At 38.3% G+C, this 6,108-nt stretch overlaps 1 long non-coding RNA gene across 1 annotated transcript; it reads left to right on the top strand.

Moving 5' to 3' along the window:
- Positions 1-3,460: 3,460 nt before the first annotated feature.
- LOC118122383 lies at positions 3,461-4,184 on the top strand. Its single transcript, XR_004698463.2, has 3 exons — positions 3,461-3,510; positions 3,699-3,742; positions 4,125-4,184. It is a non-coding gene; the product is annotated as an uncharacterized LOC118122383 (long non-coding RNA).
- The last annotated feature ends 1,924 nt before the right edge of the window (positions 4,185-6,108 follow it).

Raw genomic sequence — 6,108 nt, 5'->3', positions numbered from 1 at the left:
TCTGGAGATGGAAGATTTCCATCTTTAGAGGGGGGCTGGGTTTCCAACTCTTTCTCCCACTGTCTAGGGTCAGGAATGACTCTGCATCACAGGATGGCTTTGAGAAAGATGCTAGCCAAGAAGGTGTTTGTCACATAATCAGGACGAATTGTGGCACATACACAGTAAACATTTTGACAATATGATGCATATCGTTTCAAATTTTAAATGACCTATTGTCCAGAGAAAGAACAAGGACACTCAGATTCCTGAAGGGCGGAATTGATGGTCACGCCTACTTTTGAATGATTGCAAAATATGTTATTGAAGTTTGTTGAAACCTATTTGGATTTTCATGTGTGTACTAGTGTTGTTGAACTGTTGTATTGTCTTTTGAGTTTAAGACTATGGTTATTTCCTTAATCAAGTCTATGATTGGACGATATGTTCAACTTCCTGAAACTCATCTATCCTGGATGCTTCCCTTCCAGGATGATGAGATGGTATAAAGATGTATAAAGGATATTGAGCCTTTTAGGCTCAAAGGGGGAATTGTAATGGCAGATTTGCATTTGTGTAATGTTTAATAGAAGAACAGATATGTATTTAGAAGAAGTAGATAACAAATGTGTTTTCTGTGACTTAACTACGGGAAGTTGCAGAAGGAAGTGTTTATGACCCCCACATGTGTGTCTTAGCAAATGCTTCACTGCAGGGGTTACTTAGTGTGTCTGATAGAGATGGGTGAGGGGAACTCTGCATTGTATACAGGACTGGGGTCTTTTGATGTTGTAAATCTAGATAGGGGATCTCGGAGACAGATTGTCTCACACCAGAGAGGCACACCAGGGGGGTGAGACGGAGATCTGAGACAGGAACTCTGCCCAACCTGGTCAGACATCAAGAGACTGAAGTATACCTTTTGGCTCCTCGCGGGGAGGGGCTTCTGATTGTATAAGTGAAGTGATTCTCCTGTGCTCTGTGCTCATTCTGTACACGTCACACTAGGTGACTGTGTGGGGTGAGCCCACCTGCAGGTGATTTAGTTGAACTTTCCTAGAGACAATGTTATGTGTGTATTATTATACAATAGAGTATCATTATTAAACAGAAACTGCCACCACAGTACTCTATACTGTAATCCTGAAAACCAGGGACCATGCTGCATTGGGGTCTAGGGAAGGGAGTAGCAATGTTAAAAATTAAAGGGAAGACTGTGATATGAAAAGTGTTTCACAAAGAAAATTAGGTCTACACTTGCCCAAATTGAATGCAGATATATGTATCAAGTCAGATGGATACCATAGATTTATACAGAGTCAATGTCATTGGTAGTGAAAGTAGAAAATGAATACACTAAGATACATACAGTATGAACACATAAAAAATGTTCAGAAGTATTCAAAATATATCATGCAGAAGAGTATTGGTGTAAGTATATGGACATAATATATGGACACAAGTATAAATATTGTTGTGAGAGAATACATAAGTAGTCCAGAGAGTATGTACACAGTGTGTGTGGGGAGGGGTGGCTGCAAGTTAGGGATGGTGGTGGTGGTGGGGGCCTGTGGGATGACGAAGTCATCACCCGCCTACTCTCCCTCTGATTGGCTAGTAATCCTGATTGGCGCCAGAGCTATGTATTGGTGTTTAGGAATGAGGACCGTCAGAGTTAGGGTCAGGGTTAGCCAATCAGAACCAGAGTAGGGGGGGGCATTGTCATCATCGCGGGAATCCTGACACTCTCCACAACAGCTGATGCTCCTGGACAGGTATGGGACGAGCAATTATGAATTTTAATATTTCAGTATTGAAAAGTATTAGGCATTTGTTAATAATTACCATGGAGCAGAGTTTATATTGGTTCCTAACGTTTCAGTTTGGTGTGAAACGTTAGGAATGTATAGTATAGTGTAGTGTGTATGTGTATACTAACTTGAATGTGAAATCTCAACATATAGCTCAGTCTACTGCAAAAGTCATAAACACCACATTTAAAGCATAGATCAAATTAAGTTGTATGGATGTATTTTACTTATATGTATTGAAAATAATGAATATGCTAGTATGCACCACAAAACATTACTCTGATATTAATGTGTTTTTGTTCCATTGAGGTTGAAGTAACCAGCATCCCTCCACTCACTAACCCTCCATCATCCCTGCCAACCAGCCACCCATCAGCCAACTGGCCGCTTGTCCTCTCAACCAACCCTCCACCAATCCTGACATGCAGCCTCCCAGTGCCATGTTGAATCAGGGTATGTTGTGGTGACATTTTTAGAAAACGAACACAATAACGTTGTATTTTTACTAAGGTGTTACACAAGTAAATAATACATACATGTAGGTCAGAGTAACTAACCTTTGAAATCTTCCTAAAGATGACTGATGTTTGTGAACTTTGTTTCTACAATTGTCATGACACTACATCACATTATGTAAATAGAAATTTGTTTTGCTAGAGTTGTGATATTGTGGTAATAAATTGGAGTATTATATTCATATATATATATCTGAGTGTGTGAATGGATATGATCCCAAAAACTGAGCTCATCATTCATGTTTACTCTTTAGATTTTTATCTTTTCACATATTTTTAGTGGATTTGGACTCACAAACATATGTCGTAGGGCGACTAAAGTGAGAAAAGTGAGCAGCGGAGTCTGTGTTTGTGCGCTGCTACCTTTCCTCAGATTCTGGGACTATATTAAAGAAGCTGTGCAATTCTTTTATATAATCATCCATTTGTAGACATCAATTTGGCCGGGACAAGCGTGATTACTAACAATTTTTAAGGAGGCAGTATGAAATTTGACAGAGCTGGCGCACAATGAACTGAATATCTTTAATTTATTATCTAGGGCAGCAGGGCTCCATCTAATTGGCCAAATATATTGACATTATCTTTTGTGATATGTACATCGCCCATGTTGATATTGCGATGACCGTAATTTTAGATATCTTGTACAGCCCTAGTGTCTATGATTTAAAACCCATAAGCATGATCTGTTTTTTCCCTGTTCTAAAGCCAAATAAGGTTTGCTGCCATCTAGTGGTAATTTTTTTCCAACCAGCTGAATAGTTAATGGGTTTGAAGTCATCAGCGGATAATGAGATGAAATGTTGCTGGTCATCAACGTAATCATGTTATTTTTGCTGATGATAAAGCCAAGGGGAATCATGTCAAGTTAAAAGTGCACAGGAAGGAACCCTGTGGAACCCCAAACACTAATGTTTTTTGTTGGAGTGGAAGTCGACTGTTAATCGATTAGTTGTTGCAGCCCTAGATTGACACACCCAGTTTTTAGCATTTCAGTAGGTTCCCATGATCTCCATGATGCATGTGCTAAATGATAGCTCTGGTAGGAGTATTAGGATGTTCACTGACAATTGATTATCAAATTGTGCAACAATGCTAATATTAAAATATATGAGGTCAGATTGAGAGTAAGTGTACTCTTGTTTTGCTCTTTCAGAAGCAACCGTTCAATCACTGGAGGAGAGAAGTATTACCCGGTGAAGAAGGTACTGAAAAGCAAAAGGTTGAAGGTTTTATTTGTTGTAATTTGAGGTCAAAAATTTAGTTGTAATATACAAAAAAATGTTGTACTACAGAGATACTAACTGGATTTACAATCACCACAACTTCAAACTGTAAAGTCATCTGACCATAGGTTTGCTTTTAATGGTAAACATGTTTTAATGTGTTTCAGGGGAACGTAATGGAACTGGTGGAGCGGGAGCCCTGTTCCATGTGGTATGTACAATGTCTCTTAATTGGATTTGATTGTCCCTAAAATTACTTAATGTTTACTGCAATATTACAATTAAGAAATTAGTATTATATATCGTTAGTTTTTCTTATATAACATTATGCATTTCTTTACTTTTATGTAAATTGTTGCTGCTAATGTGGTGCTATTTATTTATTTGAAAAATATTTTTAAAAAGACAAGTATAAACTATTGTCTTGACAATTGACTATTACAATAATCAGGTCATTTACACTAATCAGCTTACTGTGTGCATGTTAAATGCATATGGCATTTATAGCTCGCTGTGTCTCGTTGCCCTTCTTCCTTGTCAAGTTTTGAATTCCATTCAATGCTAATGTAAAAAAAATTCTTGGTTAATTACAGTGGGAAGACGTGGCGCTTGCAGTGTGTGCCAAAGGAGAACACCGGAGTTGACATACATACACACAACATGAATATACACAAACGCATACACACACACAAATGTGACATAAAAGGTTCAATGTTAAGTGTTTATTTTCAAGAAGTTTTTGTTAATATTACTTATATATATATATATACACATATATATATATATATACACATATATAGATAGATATATAGATGTATTACAACAGAGCATGTCAATATATATACAGTATATATACACTATATATACAGAAATACAAATACAAAGTTATAAGAAAAAGTAAAGATAAAAAATGTATTAATGATATACGAAAAATAATCTTAATGTTCATCATCAGTCCATATCAAACTTATCAAATACACAATAGGCATATATACTGTAAAAATGTGCACTCGCTATACTAAGCCGTCCAAGATGACAGGTCCGCTCACGCATGCGCACTCGGCCCGCCTCGGTATGAATGTAGTTGCGGGACTTCTTAGATCCTTCAATTAGAGGTGTAATCTATCATCAAATATTAATATCAAATAACGTGAATAACGTTCACGCTCACTGAACGACGCAACGCACGGACGATGATTCAAACAGCACGCTACGACGTGGTTTACGGCATGGCAGCGTTCACAGCAACCACCATAGCAACGATAAAACGCGACATTACTACGATTTTTCTGGCGAGATCTGAAAAATATTCATGATAACTAATAAAATATAGATCGTAAGCATGAACTGGCTGAAGATTGTGGAAGCAAAGAGCATATTTCTCGCTAGAAATGGTGTCAGAATGTATTTTAATGCCCAAACTATATTATAAAATGACATTTTTATCTGAAAATACAAGGAATGTCCGCCATGTTTTCTTTTCGCAGACGGGAACTTGAGAGTCACGGGACGTGGGCACAGGCCAATGCAAAACAATGGGCAGACAAAAACGTAGGCATCTCACAATCTGAGAGGCCAAATTGTGAGAATACTACGTTTTCCAAGTGGACCAACGTAGGTGGTGTACGTTTTCTGATGAGACTGGTTTGCCCATAGCTAAGTAGCAGTTCTGTTCATTGTTCTAAATAAATACTTTTTTGAACCAGACTGACTCTACCATCTCTACCTAAGGAAAAAGAACACGACAGCTGCCTGCAGATTCCTGTGAACAGCCGTTAACCTGAAATTCCACCCAAATTTGCAGAGACACTAACTGACACAAATTCTTCTTTTCATGTACAGAACAGAGTCAGACACAAGATCTTGTGGTGAAAAGTTGAACCTGGTTCAACTTCCCAGATCGTACCTCAGTCTTTAAGTGGGGGAAATTAATAGTTTCTTTGATGTATGGTGATGCGGACGTGAGCGACTCTGCATCGATGCAGAGACAGAACATCATCGATTCATGTTTTCTGCTACGTTGATTTTGTTTTTTTAGCCATGTCCTGCCACTGCATAATTATAACCACCGCTACTTCAGGATCAGGACAGATGCACAGGTCTTCTTTTACTGTGTCAGTTTCTGAGTGTCCTCCCTCCACTCTCCCACAGACCTGCGCTCACTTTACATTTTAACAATAAACACTAATCAGAAGTTATTAGGACCTGAACAGAACTGACGTTTAATTTGTGTTTGTAGATTCGCTTTAGAGTTTGAGACACGTATTTTAACACATGCACACTGTGCGCACGTGATGGATAATCTGCTACACACAACACGAGACATGCACAGCCAGGACATCATGGTTTAAGTGACCGAACGATCCGGATTCATGATCCGATGCCATTGATTGAAGGACACAAGGAAGTAAATACATGTGGTTATCAGATTTTGTGAGCGACAGAGACGTGCAGACACACAATCACAAACTGTTTTTGTTTTTTACTTCCTTGTTGCAGCAGAATAGCGACGCCCGTTTTATCAAGGAACATAAATATGAATTCATCAGGTTTTTATAAAGATCAGCTCTAGGTGTG

The sequence above is a fragment of the Hippoglossus stenolepis genome, chromosome 7 (genome assembly GCF_022539355.2).
Source record: "Hippoglossus stenolepis isolate QCI-W04-F060 chromosome 7, HSTE1.2, whole genome shotgun sequence".
NCBI classification, from domain to species: domain Eukaryota; kingdom Metazoa; phylum Chordata; class Actinopteri; order Pleuronectiformes; family Pleuronectidae; genus Hippoglossus; species Hippoglossus stenolepis.
The sequence above is the reverse complement of the archived record's forward strand: the minus strand, read 5'-3'. Positions and strand labels throughout refer to the sequence as shown.